We start from the raw sequence: 12,766 nt of genomic DNA, 5'->3' as shown, positions 1-12,766 counted from the left end.
TTCCCAGGTGGTCTCCCATCCAAGTACTAACCAGACCCTACCCTGCTTAGCTTCCGAGATCAGATGAGATCGGGCGTGTTCAGGGTGGTATGGCCGTAAGCGAGAGATGCTACCAAAAACAGCCCTTTTGCATTACACGCCTCTATACATGCCAGTTGGTCCCATTGGATCCTACTAATGTTCTTTTTTTTTTTTTATCTGACTCACACTGCAGCCCCACCATCCAATCGGCAGCGCCGGACCCACACCAAACATTCACCAAACTACTCAGCCGGCAGCCTACCACAATTATTCCATTCTTTCCGCATCCGCACACTTCCTTCTTTTTAACTCCTTTTCACTACCGCACAGGTTAATCGCCGCACGTCCCCCGCCGGCAAACATTACTCCTTTGCCTACTGCATGCAGGCTTCTCTTAACGACCCTCTGTTATCAACTCCGCTAACAGCCACAAAATCTCCGCTGCACGAAGCCCACTTGTAGCTGCTGAATCACATGCTTCCCCAAAACGTCGCGCTGTCAGAACACTGGGAGCTACACACACCAACAAGTCCATACTGCAGGCTGCAGCCAGAACAATTTTCTACATTCAAACATCGACGGCCTCTTCTCTCTAAAAATTCACCAGACCGCTTCTACCACCAGCAAAGAAGTTTCCATCCCTAATTCCTCTGTGATTCCCACTAACCTAAACATTAAGCTGGCATTGAAGGGTGTGAATTACCCCGGCCAATCTGTTCTTTTAAATACAGCTTTTAGCAAGTTTTGAAAGGAGAAGAGCAGAACTTGCTATGCCAATAATATCGAGTCTTCTGTGGCAAAGTGGTTTTTGCATAGAAAACAAAGCGGTCAGTTGAAGAGGAATAATATCAGTACTTTGTTTAAAACTGTGTGTAAAAAGCTGTCTCTTTATCATTAACAATAAGTTGTAAAACGTGAATGGGGAGTGACAGTCTTCAAGTTTGTGAGAAGATCGCGCCCTGGTGGAATAAAGGCACGAACAGCTTATAGCACCTAGAATTACCAGGAAGTATTTAGAGTAAAACAGTTTCTAAAAGCTGCCTTTATGAATGAGAGAAAAAATATATATATATATATAAAATAGTAAAATGGAAGGGGAGTGATAGATTTAAATTAATCGTGAAGTGGAGCGCCCCCTGTATAAAGTAAAAGTGAGAAAAGCTTACAGCACCTGGTATTCCCAGGAGGTCTCCCATCCAAGTACTAACCACACCCTACCCTGCTTAGCTTCCGAGATCAGACGAGATCGGGCGTGTTCAGGGTGGTATGGCCGTAAGCGAGAGATGCTACCAAAAACAGCCCTTTTGCATTACACGCGTCTATACATGCCAGTTAGTCCCATTGGATCCTACTCCTGTTTTTTTTTTTTTTTATCTGACTCACACTGCAGCACCACCATCCAATCGGCAGCGCCGCACCCACACCAAACATTCACCAAACTACTCAGCCGGCAGCCTACCACAATTATTCCATTCTTTCCGCATCCGCACACTTCCTTCTTTTTAACTCCTTTTCACTACCGCACAGGTTAATCGCCGCACGTCCCCCGCCGGCAAACATTACTCCTTTGCCTACTGCATGCAGGCTTCTCTTAACGACCCTCTGTTATCAACTCCGCTAACAGCCACAAAATCTCCGCCGCACGAAGCCCACTGGTAGCTGCTGAATCACATGCTTCCCCAAAACGTCGCGCTGTCAGAACACTGGGAGCTACACACACCAACAAGTCCATACTGCAGGCTGCAGCCAGAACAATTTTCTACATTCAAACATCGACGGCCTCTTCTCTCTAAAAATTCACCAGACCGCTTCTACCACCAGCAAAGAAGTTTCCATCCCTAATTCCTCTGTGATTCCCACTAACCTAAACATTAAGCTGGCATTGAAGGGTGTGAATTACCCCGGCCAACCTGTTCTTTTAAATACAGCTTTTAGCAAGTTTTGAAAGGATAAGAGCAGAACTTGCTATGCCAATAATATCGAGTCTTCTGTGGCGAAGTGGTTTTTGCATAGAAAACAAAGCGGTCAGTTGAAGAGGAATAATATCAGTACTTTGTTTAAAACTGTGTGTAAAAAGCTGTCTCTTTATCATTAACAATAAGTTGTAAAATGTGAATGGGGAGTGACAGTCTTCAAGTTTGTGAGAAGATCGCGCCCTGGTGGAATAAAGGCACGAACAGCTTACAGCACCTAGAATTACCAGGAAGTATTTAGAGTAAAACGGTTTCTAAAAGCTGGCTTTAAGAATGAGAGAAAAAAAAAAATATATATATAAAATAGTAAAATGGAAGGGGAGTGATAGATTTAAATTAATCGTGAAGTGGAGCGCCCCCTGTATAAAGTAAAAGTGAGAAAAGCTTACAGCACCTGGTATTCCCAGGTGGTCTTCCATCCAAGTACTAACCAGACCCTACCCTGCTTAGCTTCCGAGATCAGACGAGATCGGGCGTGTTCAGGGTGGTATGGCCATAAGCGAGAGACGCTACCAAAAACAGCCCTTTTGCATTACACGCCTCTATACATGCCAGTTGGTCCCATTGGATCCTACTCCTGTTTTTTTTTTTTTTTTTATCTGACTCACACTGCAGCCCCACCATCCAATCGGCAACGCCGGACCCACACCAAACATTCACCAAACTACTCAGCCGGCAGCCTACCACAATTATTCCATTCTTTCCGCATCCGCACACTTCCTTCTCTTTAACTCCTTTTCACTACCGCACAGGTTAATCGCCGCACGTCCCCCGCCGGCAAACATTACTCCTTTACCTACTGCATGCAGGCTTCTCTTAACGACCCTCTGTTATCAACTCCGCTAACAGCCACAAAACCTCCACCGCACGAAGCCCACTGGTAGCTGCTGAATCACATGCTTCCCCAAAACGTCGCGCTGTCAGAACACTGGGAGCTACACACACCAACAAGTCCATACTGCAGGCTGCAGCCAGAACAATTTTCTACATTCAAACATCGACGGCCTCTTCTCTCTAAAAATTCACCAGACCGCTTCTACCACCAGCAAAGAAGTTTCCATCCCTAATTCCTCTATGACTCCCACTAACCCAAACATTAAGCTGGCATTGAAGGGTGTGAATTACCCCGGCCAATCTGTTCTTTTAAATACAGCTTTTAGCAAGTTTTGAAAGGAGAAGAGCAGAACTTGCTATGCCAATAATATCGAGTCTTCTGTGGCGAAGTGGTTTTTGCATAGAAAACAAAGCGGTCAGTTGAAGAGGAATAATATCAGTACTTTGTTTAAAACTGTGTGTAAAAAGCTGTCTCTTTATCATTAACAATAAGTTGTAAAACGTGAATGGGTAGTGACAGTCATCAAGTTTGTGAGAAGATCGCGCCCTGGTGGAATATAGGCACGAACAGCTTACAGCACCTAGAATTACCAGGAAGTATTTAGAGTAAAACGGTGTGTAAAAGCTGCCTTTATGAATGAGAGAAATATATATATATATATATATATATATATATATATATATATATATATATATAAAATAGTAAAATGGAAGGGGAGTGATAGATTTAAATTAATCGTGAAGTGGAGGGCCCCCTGTATAAAGTAAAAGTGAGAAAAGCTTACAGCACCTGGTATTCCCAGGTGGTCTCCCATCCAAGTACTAACCATACCCTACCCTGCTTAGCTTCCGAGATCAGACGAGATCAGGCGTGTTCAGGGTGGTATGGCCGTAAGCGAGAGATGCTACCAAAAACAGCCCTTTTGCATTACACGCCTCTATACATGCCAGTTGGTCCCATTGGATCCTACTAATGTTCTTTTTTTTTTTTTATCTGACTCACACTGCAGCACCACCATCCAATCGGCAGCGCTGGACCCACACCAAACATTCACCAAACTACTCAGCCGGCAGCCTACCACAATTATTCCATTCTTTCCGCATCCGCACACTTCCTTCTCTTTAACTCCTTTTCACTACCGCACAGGTTAATCGCCGCACGTCCCCCGCCGGCAAACATTACTCCTTTGCCTACTGCATGCAGGCTTCTCTTAACGACCCTCTGTTATCAACTCCGCTAACATCCACAAAATCTCCGCCGCACGAAGCCCACTGGTAGCTGCTGAATCACATGCTTCCCCAAAACGTCGCGCTGTCAGAACACTGGGAGCTACACACACCAACAAGTCCATACTGCAGGCTGCAGCTAGAACAATTTTCTACATTCAAACATCGACGGCCTCTTCTCTCTAAAAATTCACCAGACCGCTTCTACCACCAGCAAAGAAGTTTCCATCCCTAATTCCTCTGTGATTCCCACTAACCTAAACATTAAGCTGGCATTGAAGGGTGTGAATTACCCCGGCCAATCTGTTCTTTTAAATACAGCTTTTAGCAAGTTTTGAAAGGAGAAGAGCAGAACTTGCTATGCCAATAATATCGAGTCTTCTGTGGCGAAGTGGTTTTTGCATAGAAAACAAAGCGGTCAGTTGAAGAGGAATAATATCAGTACTTTGTTTAAAACTGTGTGTAAAAAGCTGTCTCTTTATCATTAACAATAAGTTGTAAAACGTGAATGGGGAGTGACAGTCTTCAAGTTTGTGAGAAGATCGCGCCCTGGTGGAATAAAGGCACGAACAGCTTACAGCACCTAGAATTACCAGGAAGTATTTAGAGTAAAACGGTTTCTAAAAGCTGGCTTTATGAAAGAGAGAAAAAAAATATATATATAAAATAGTAAAATGGAAGGGGAGTGATAGATTTAAATTAATCGTGAAGTGGAGCGCCCCCCGTTTAAAGTAAAAGTGAGAAAAGCTTACAGCAATTGGTAGTCCCAGGTGGTCTCCCATCCAAGTACTAACCAGACCCTACCCTACTTAGCTTCCGAGATCAGACGAGATCGGGCGTGTTCAGGGTGGTATGGCCATAAGCGAGAGATGCTACCAAAAACAGCCCTTTTGCATTACACGCCTCTATACATGCCAGTTGGTCCCATTGGATCCTACTCCTGGTTTTTTTTTTTTTTTTATCTGACTCACACTGCAGCCCCACCATCCAATCGGCAACGCCGGACCCACACCAAACATTCACCAAACTACTCAGCCGGCAGCCTACCACAATTATTCCATTCTTACCGCATCCGCACACTTCCTTCTTTTTAACTCCTTTTCACTACCGCACAGGTTAATCGCCGCACGTCCCCCGCCAGCAAACATTACTCCTTTGCCTACTGCATGCAGGCTTCTCTTAACGACCCTCTGTTATCAACTCCGCTAACAGCCACAAAATCTCCGCCGCACGAAGCCCACTGGTAGCTGCTGAATCACATGCTTCCCCAAAACGTTGCGCTGTCAGAACACTGGGAGCTACACACACCAACAAGTCCATACTGCAGGCTGCAGCCAGAACAATTTTCTACATTCAAACATCGACGGCCTCTTCTCTCTAAAAATTCACCAGACCGCTTCTACCACCAGCAAAGAAGTTTCCATCCCTAATTCCTCTGTGATTCCCACTAACCTAAACATTAAGCTGGCATTGAAGGGTGTGAATTACCCCGGCCAATCTGTTCTTTTAAATACAGCTTTTAGCAAGTTTTGAAAGGAGAAGAGCAGAACTTGCTATGCCAATAATATCGAGTCTTCTGTGGCGAAGTGGTTTTTGCATAGAAAACAAAGCGGTCAGTTTAAGAGTAATAATATCAGTACTTTGTTTAAAACTGTGTGTAAAAAGCTGTCTCTTTATCATTAACAATAAGTTGTAAAACGTGAATGGGGAGTGACAGTCTTCAAGTTTGTGAGAAGATCGCGCCCTGGTGGAAGAAAGGCACGAACAGCTTACAGCACCTAGAATTACCAGGCAGTATTTAGAGTTAAACGGTGTGCAAAAGCTGCCTTTATGAATGAGCGAAAAAAAATATATATATAAAATAGTAAAACGTAAGGGTAGTGATAGATTTAAATTAATCGTGAAGTGGAGGGCCCCCTGTATAAAGTAAAAGTGAGAAAAGCTTACAGCACCTGGTATTCCCAGGTGGTCTCCCATCCAAGTACTAACCATACCCTACCCTGCTTAGCTTCCGAGATCAGACGAGATCGGGCGTGTTCAGGGTGGTATGGCCGTAAGCGAGAGATGCTACCAAAAACAGCCCATTTGCATTACACGAATCTATACATGCCAGTTAGTCCAAGTGGATCCTACTCCTGTTTTTTTTTTTTTTTTTTTTTTATCTGACTCACACTGCAGCACCACCATCCAATCGGTAGCGCCGGACCCACACCAAACATTCACCAAACTACTCAGCCGGCAGCCTACCACAATTATTCCATTCTTTCCGCATCCGCACACTTCCTTCTCTTTAACTCCTTTTCACTACCGCACAGGTTAATCGCCGCACGTCCCCCGCCGGCAAACATTACTCCTTTGCCTACTGCATGCAGGCTTCTCTTAACGACCCTCTGTTATCAACTCCGCTAACAGCCACAAAATCTCCGCCGCACGAAGCCCACTGGTAGCTGCTGAATCACATGCTTCCCCAAAACGTCGCGCTGTCAGAACACTGGGAGCTACACACACCAACAAGTCCATACTGCAGGCTGCAGCCAGAACAATTTTCTACATTCAAACATCGACGGCCTCTTCTCTCTAAAAATTCACCAGACCGCTTCTACCACCAGCAAAGAAGTTTCCATCCCTAATTCCTCTGTGATTCCCACTAACCTAAACATTAAGCTGGCATTGAAGGGTGTGAATTACCCCGGCCAACCTGTTCTTTTAAATACAGCTTTTAGCAAGTTTTGAAAGGATAAGAGCAGAACTTGCTATGCCAATAATATCGAGTCTTCTGTGGCGAAGTGGTTTTTGCATAGAAAACAAAGCGGTCAGTTGAAGAGGAATAATATCAGTACTTTGTTTAAAACTGTGTGTAAAAAGCTGTCTCTTTATCATTAACAATAAGTTGTAAAATGTGAATGGGGAGTGACAGTCTTCAAGTTTGTGAGAAGATCGCGCCCTGGTGGAATAAAGGCACGAACAGCTTACAGCACCTAGAATTACCAGGAAGTATTTAGAGTAAAACGGTTTCTAAAAGCTGGCTTTATGAAAGAGAGAAAAAAATATATATATAAAATAGTAAAATGGAAGGGGAGTGCTAGATTTAAATTAATCGTGAAGTGGAGCGCCCCCTGTATAAAGTAAAAGTGAGAAAAGCTTACAGCACCTGGTATGCCCAGGAGGTCTCCCATCCAAGTACTAACCAGACCCTACCCTGCTTAGCTTCCGAGATCAGACGAGATCGGGCGTGTTCAGGGTGGTATGGCCGTAAGCGAGAGATGCTACCAAAAACAGCCCTTTTGCATTACACGCGTCTATACATGCCAGTTAGTCCCATTGGATCCTACTCCTGTTTTTTTTTTTTTTTATCTGACTCACACTGCAGCACCACCATCCAATCGGCAGCGCCGCACCCACACCAAACATTCACCAAACTACTCAGCCGGCAGCCTACCACAATTATTCCATTCTTTCCGCATCTGCACACTTCCTTCTTTTTAACTCCTTTTCACTACCGCACAGGTTAATCGCCGCACGTCCCCCGCCGGCAAACATTACTCCTTTGCCTACTGCATGCAGGCTTCTCTTAACGACCCTCTGTTATCAACTCCGCTAACAGCCACAAAATCTCTGCCGCACGAAGCCCACTGTTAGCTGCTGAATCACATGCTTCTCCAAAACGTCGCGCTGTCAGAACACTGGGAGCTACACACACCAACAAGTCCATACTGCAGGCTGCAGCCAGAACAATTTTCTACATTCAAACATCGACGGCCTCTTCTCTCTAAAAATTCACCAGACCGCTTCTACCACCAGCAAAGAAGTTTCCATCCCTAATTCCTCTGTGATTCCCACTAACCTAAACATTAAGCTGGCATTGAAGGGTGTGAATTACCCCGGCCAATCTGTTCTTTTAAATACAGCTTTTAGCAAGTTTTGAAAGGAGAAGAGCAGAACTTGCTATGCCAATAATATCGAGTCTTCTGTGGCGAAGTGGTTTTTGCATAGAAAACAAAGCGGTCAGTTGAAGAGGAATAATATCAGTACTTTGTTTAAAACTGTGTGTAAAAAGCTGTCTCTTTATCATTAACAATAAGTTGTAAAACGTGAATGGGGAGTGACAGTCTTCAAGTTTGTGAGAAGATCGCGCCCTGGTGGAATAAAGGCACGAACAGCTTATAGCACCTAGAATTACCAGGAAGTATTTAGAGTAAAACAGTTTCTAAAAGCTGCCTTTATGAATGAGAGAAAAAAAAATATATATATATAAAATAGTAAAATGGAAGGGGAGTGATAGATTTAAATTAATCGTGAAGTGGAGCGCCCCCTGTATAAAGTAAAAGTGAGAAAAGCTTACAGCACCTGGTATTCCCAGGAGGTCTCCCATCCAAGTACTAACCACACCCTACCCTGCTTAGCTTCCGAGATCAGACGAGATCGGGCGTGTTCAGGGTGGTATGGCCATAAGCGAGAGATGCTACCAAAAACAGCCCTTTTGCATTACACGCCTCTATACATGCCAGTTGGTCCCATTGGATCCTACTAATGTTCTTTTTTTTTTTTTTATCTGACTCACACTGCAGCCCCACCATCCAATCGGCAGCGCCGGACCCACACCAAACATTTACCAAACTACTCAGCCGGCAGCCTACCACAATTATTCCATTCTTTCCGCATCCGCACACTTCCTTCTTTTTAACTCCTTTTCACTACCGCACAGGTTAATCGCCGCACGTCCCCCGCCGGCAAACATTACTCCTTTGCCTACTGCATGCAGGCTTCTCTTAACGACCCTCTGTTATCAACTCCGCTAACAGCCACAAAATCTCCGCCGCACGAAGCCCACTGGTAGCTGCTGAATCACATGCTTCCCCAAAACGTCGCGCTGTCAGAACACTGGGAGCTACACACACCAACAAGTCCATACTGCAGGCTGCAGCCAGAACAATTTTCTACATTCAAACATCGACGGCCTCTTCTCTCTAAAAATTCACCAGACCGCTTCTACCACCAGCAAAGAAGTTTCCATCCCTAATTCCTCTGTGATTCCCACTAACCTAAACATTAAGCTGGCATTGAAGGGTGTGAATTACCCCGGCCAATCTGTTCTTTTAAATACAGCTTTTAGCAAGTTTTGAAAGGAGGAGAAGAGCAGACCTTGCTATGCCAATAATATCGAGTCTTCTGTGGCGAAGTGGTTTTTGCATAGAAAACAAAGCGGTCAGTTGAAGAGGAATAATATCAGTACTTTGTTTAAAACTGTGTGTAAAAAGCTGTCTCTTTATCATTAACAATAAGTTGTAAAACGTGAATGGGGAGTGACAGTCTTCAAGTTTGTGAGAAGATCGCGCCCTGGTGGAATAAAGGCACGAACAGCTTACAGCACCTAGAATTACCAGGAAGTATTTAGAGTAAAACGGTTTCTAAAAGCTGGCTTTATGAAAGAGAGAAAAAAATATATATATAAAATAGTAAAATGGAAGGGGAGTGCTAGATTTAAATTAATCGTGAAGTGGAGCGCCCCCTGTATAAAGTAAAAGTGAGAAAAGCTTACAGCACCTGGTATGCCCAGGAGGTCTCCCATCCAAGTACTAACCAGACCCTACCCTGCTTAGCTTCCGAGATCAGACGAGATCGGGCGTGTTCAGGGTGGTATGGCCGTAAGCGAGAGATGCTACCAAAAACAGCCCTTTTGCATTACACGCGTCTATACATGCCAGTTAGTCCCATTGGATCCTACTCCTGTTTTTTTTTTTTTTTATCTGACTCACACTGCAGCACCACCATCCAATCGGCAGCGCCGCACCCACACCAAACATTCACCAAACTACTCAGCCGGCAGCCTACCACAATTATTCCATTCTTTCCGCATCCGCACACTTCCTTCTTTTTAACTCCTTTTCACTACCGCACAGGTTAATCGCCGCACGTCCCCCGCCGGCAAACATTACTCCTTTGCCTACTGCATGCAGGCTTCTCTTAACGACCCTCTGTTATCAACTCCGCTAACAGCCACAAAATCTCCGCCGCACGAAGCCCACTGGTAGCTGCTGAATCACATGCTTCCCCAAAACGTCGCGCTGTCAGAACACTGGGAGCTACACACACCAACAAGTCCATACTGCAGGCTGCAGCCAGAACAATTTTCTACATTCAAACATCGACGGCCTCTTCTCTCTAAAAATTCACCAGACCGCTTCTACCACCAGCAAAGAAGTTTCCATCCCTAATTCCTCTGTGATTCCCACTAACCTAAACATTAAGCTGGCATTGAAGGGTGTGAATTACCCCGGCCAATCTGTTCTTTTAAATACAGCTTTTAGCAAGTTTTGAAAGGAGGAGAAGAGCAGACCTTGCTATGCCAATAATATCGAGTCTTCTGTGGCGAAGTGGTTTTTGCATAGAAAACAAAGCGGTCAGTTGAAGAGGAATAATATCAGTACTTTGTTTAAAACTGTGTGTAAAAAGCTGTCTCTTTATCATTAACAATAAGTTGTAAAACGTGAATGGGGAGTGACAGTCTTCAAGTTTGTGAGAAGATCGCGCCCTGGTGGAATAAAGGCACGAACAGCTTACAGCACCTAGAATTACCAGGAAGTATTTAGAGTAAAACGGTTTCTAAAAGCTGGCTTTATGAAAGAGAGAAAAAAATATATATATAAAATAGTAAAATGGAAGGGGAGTGCTAGATTTAAATTAATCGTGAAGTGGAGCGCCCCCTGTATAAAGTAAAAGTGAGAAAAGCTTACAGCACCTGGTATGCCCAGGAGGTCTCCCATCCAAGTACTAACCAGACCCTACCCTGCTTAGCTTCCGAGATCAGACGAGATCGGGCGTGTTCAGGGTGGTATGGCCGTAAGCGAGAGATGCTACCAAAAACAGCCCTTTTGCATTACACGCGTCTATACATGCCAGTTAGTCCCATTGGATCCTACTCCTGTTTTTTTTTTTTTTTATCTGACTCACACTGCAGCACCACCATCCAATCGGCAGCGCCGCACCCACACCAAACATTCACCAAACTACTCAGCCGGCAGCCTACCACAATTATTCCATTCTTTCCGCATCCGCACACTTCCTTCTTTTTAACTCCTTTTCACTACCGCACAGGTTAATCGCCGCACGTCCCCCGCCGGCAAACATTACTCCTTTGCCTACTGCATGCAGGCTTCTCTTAACGACCCTCTGTTATCAACTCCGCTAACAGCCACAAAATCTCTGCCGCACGAAGCCCACTGTTAGCTGCTGAATCACATGCTTCTCCAAAACGTCGCGCTGTCAGAACACTGGGAGCTACACACACCAACAAGTCCATACTGCAGGCTGCAGCCAGAACAATTTTCTACATTCAAACATCGACGGCCTCTTCTCTCTAAAAATTCACCAGACCGCTTCTACCACCAGCAAAGAAGTTTCCATCCCTAATTCCTCTGTGATTCCCACTAACCTAAACATTAAGCTGGCATTGAAGGGTGTGAATTACCCCGGCCAATCTGTTCTTTTAAATACAGCTTTTAGCAAGTTTTGAAAGGAGAAGAGCAGAACTTGCTATGCCAATAATATCGAGTCTTCTGTGGCGAAGTGGTTTTTGCATAGAAAACAAAGCGGTCAGTTGAAGAGGAATAATATCAGTACTTTGTTTAAAACTGTGTGTAAAAAGCTGTCTCTTTATCATTAACAATAAGTTGTAAAACGTGAATGGGGAGTGACAGTCTTCAAGTTTGTGAGAAGATCGCGCCCTGGTGGAATAAAGGCACGAACAGCTTACAGCACCTAGAATTACCAGGCAGTATTTAGAGTAAAACGGTGTGTAAAAGCTGCCTTTATGAAAGAGAGAAAATAAAAATATATATATAAAATAGTAAAATGGAAGGGGAGTGATAGATTTAAATTAATCGTGAAGTGGAGCGCCCCCTGTATAAAGTAAAAGTGAGAAAAGCTTACAGCACCTGGTATTCCCAGGTGGTCTCACATCCAAGTACTAACCAGAACCTACCCTGCTTGGCTTCCGAGATCAGACGAGATCGGGCGTGTTCAGGGTGGTATGGCCATAAGCGAGAGATGCTACCAAAAACAGCCCTTTTGCATTACACGCCTCTATACATGCCAGTTGGTCCCATTGGATCCTACTAATGTTCTTTTTTTTTTTTTATCTGACTCACACTGCAGCACCACCATCCAATCGGCAGCGCCGCACCCACACCAAACATTCACCAAACTACTCAGCCGGCAGCCTACCACAATTATTCCATTCTTTCCGCATCCGCACACTTCCTTCTTTTTAACTCCTTTTCACTACCGCACAGGTTAATCGCCGCACGTCCCCCGCCGGCAAACATTACTCCTTTGCCTACTGCATGCAGGCTTCTCTTAACGACCCTCTGTTATCAACTCCGCTAACAGCCACAAAATCTCCGCCGCACGAAGCCCACTGTTAGCTGCTGAATCACATGCTTCTCCAAAACGTCGCGCTGTCAGAACACTGGGAGCTACACACACCAACAAGTCCATACTGCAGGCTGCAGCCAGAACAATTTTCTACATTCAAACATCGACGGCCTCTTCTCTCTAAAAATTCACCAGACCGCTTCTACCACCAGCAAAGAAGTTTCCATCCCTAATTCCTCTGTGATTCCCACTAACCTAAACATTAAGCTGGCATTGAAGGGTGTGAATTACCCCGGCCAATCTGTTCTTTTAAATACAGCTTTTAGCAAGTTTTGAAA

The 12,766-nt window shown here is 44.6% G+C and overlaps 11 non-coding genes across 11 annotated transcripts in view; all 11 read right to left on the bottom strand.

The window, feature by feature from the left end:
- The window catches only part of LOC125733592 (5S ribosomal RNA), a 119-nt gene extending 18 nt beyond the window's left edge, over positions 1–101 (bottom strand). Inside the window, exon 1 of the ribosomal RNA XR_007392932.1 lies at positions 1–101. This exon is cut by the window's left edge and continues 18 nt beyond it. This is a non-coding gene — a ribosomal RNA (5S ribosomal RNA).
- Positions 102–1,180: 1,079 nt separating this feature from the next.
- Positions 1,181–1,299, bottom strand: LOC125734091 (5S ribosomal RNA). Its single transcript, XR_007393416.1, has one exon. It is a non-coding gene; the product is annotated as a 5S ribosomal RNA (ribosomal RNA).
- Positions 1,300–2,376: 1,077 nt separating this feature from the next.
- LOC125733938 (5S ribosomal RNA) lies at positions 2,377–2,495 on the bottom strand. Its single transcript, XR_007393270.1, has one exon. It is a non-coding gene; the product is annotated as a 5S ribosomal RNA (ribosomal RNA).
- A 1,111-nt stretch (positions 2,496–3,606) lies between these two features.
- LOC125735190 (5S ribosomal RNA) lies at positions 3,607–3,725 on the bottom strand. The gene has a single exon (XR_007394489.1). It is a non-coding gene; the product is annotated as a 5S ribosomal RNA (ribosomal RNA).
- Positions 3,726–4,800: 1,075 nt separating this feature from the next.
- Positions 4,801–4,919, bottom strand: LOC125731089 (5S ribosomal RNA). Its single transcript, XR_007391376.1, has one exon. It is a non-coding gene; the product is annotated as a 5S ribosomal RNA (ribosomal RNA).
- Positions 4,920–5,995: 1,076 nt separating this feature from the next.
- LOC125734063 (5S ribosomal RNA) lies at positions 5,996–6,114 on the bottom strand. The gene has a single exon (XR_007393390.1). It is a non-coding gene; the product is annotated as a 5S ribosomal RNA (ribosomal RNA).
- Positions 6,115–7,194: 1,080 nt separating this feature from the next.
- On the bottom strand, positions 7,195–7,313 carry LOC125733833 (5S ribosomal RNA). Its single transcript, XR_007393168.1, has one exon. It is a non-coding gene; the product is annotated as a 5S ribosomal RNA (ribosomal RNA).
- A 1,077-nt stretch (positions 7,314–8,390) lies between these two features.
- Positions 8,391–8,509, bottom strand: LOC125734813 (5S ribosomal RNA). The gene has a single exon (XR_007394116.1). It is a non-coding gene; the product is annotated as a 5S ribosomal RNA (ribosomal RNA).
- A 1,078-nt stretch (positions 8,510–9,587) lies between these two features.
- LOC125733832 (5S ribosomal RNA) lies at positions 9,588–9,706 on the bottom strand. Its single transcript, XR_007393167.1, has one exon. It is a non-coding gene; the product is annotated as a 5S ribosomal RNA (ribosomal RNA).
- Positions 9,707–10,782: 1,076 nt separating this feature from the next.
- LOC125733831 (5S ribosomal RNA) lies at positions 10,783–10,901 on the bottom strand. The gene has a single exon (XR_007393166.1). It is a non-coding gene; the product is annotated as a 5S ribosomal RNA (ribosomal RNA).
- A 1,076-nt stretch (positions 10,902–11,977) lies between these two features.
- On the bottom strand, positions 11,978–12,096 carry LOC125729630 (5S ribosomal RNA). Its single transcript, XR_007390061.1, has one exon. It is a non-coding gene; the product is annotated as a 5S ribosomal RNA (ribosomal RNA).
- Between the last annotated feature and the right edge of the window lie 670 nt (positions 12,097–12,766).

This window comes from Brienomyrus brachyistius, chromosome 2, assembly GCF_023856365.1.
Source record: "Brienomyrus brachyistius isolate T26 chromosome 2, BBRACH_0.4, whole genome shotgun sequence".
Taxonomy (NCBI): Eukaryota; Metazoa; Chordata; class Actinopteri; order Osteoglossiformes; family Mormyridae; genus Brienomyrus; species Brienomyrus brachyistius.
Note: the sequence above shows the minus strand (reverse complement) of the source record. Positions and strands in the feature narration are given on the sequence as shown.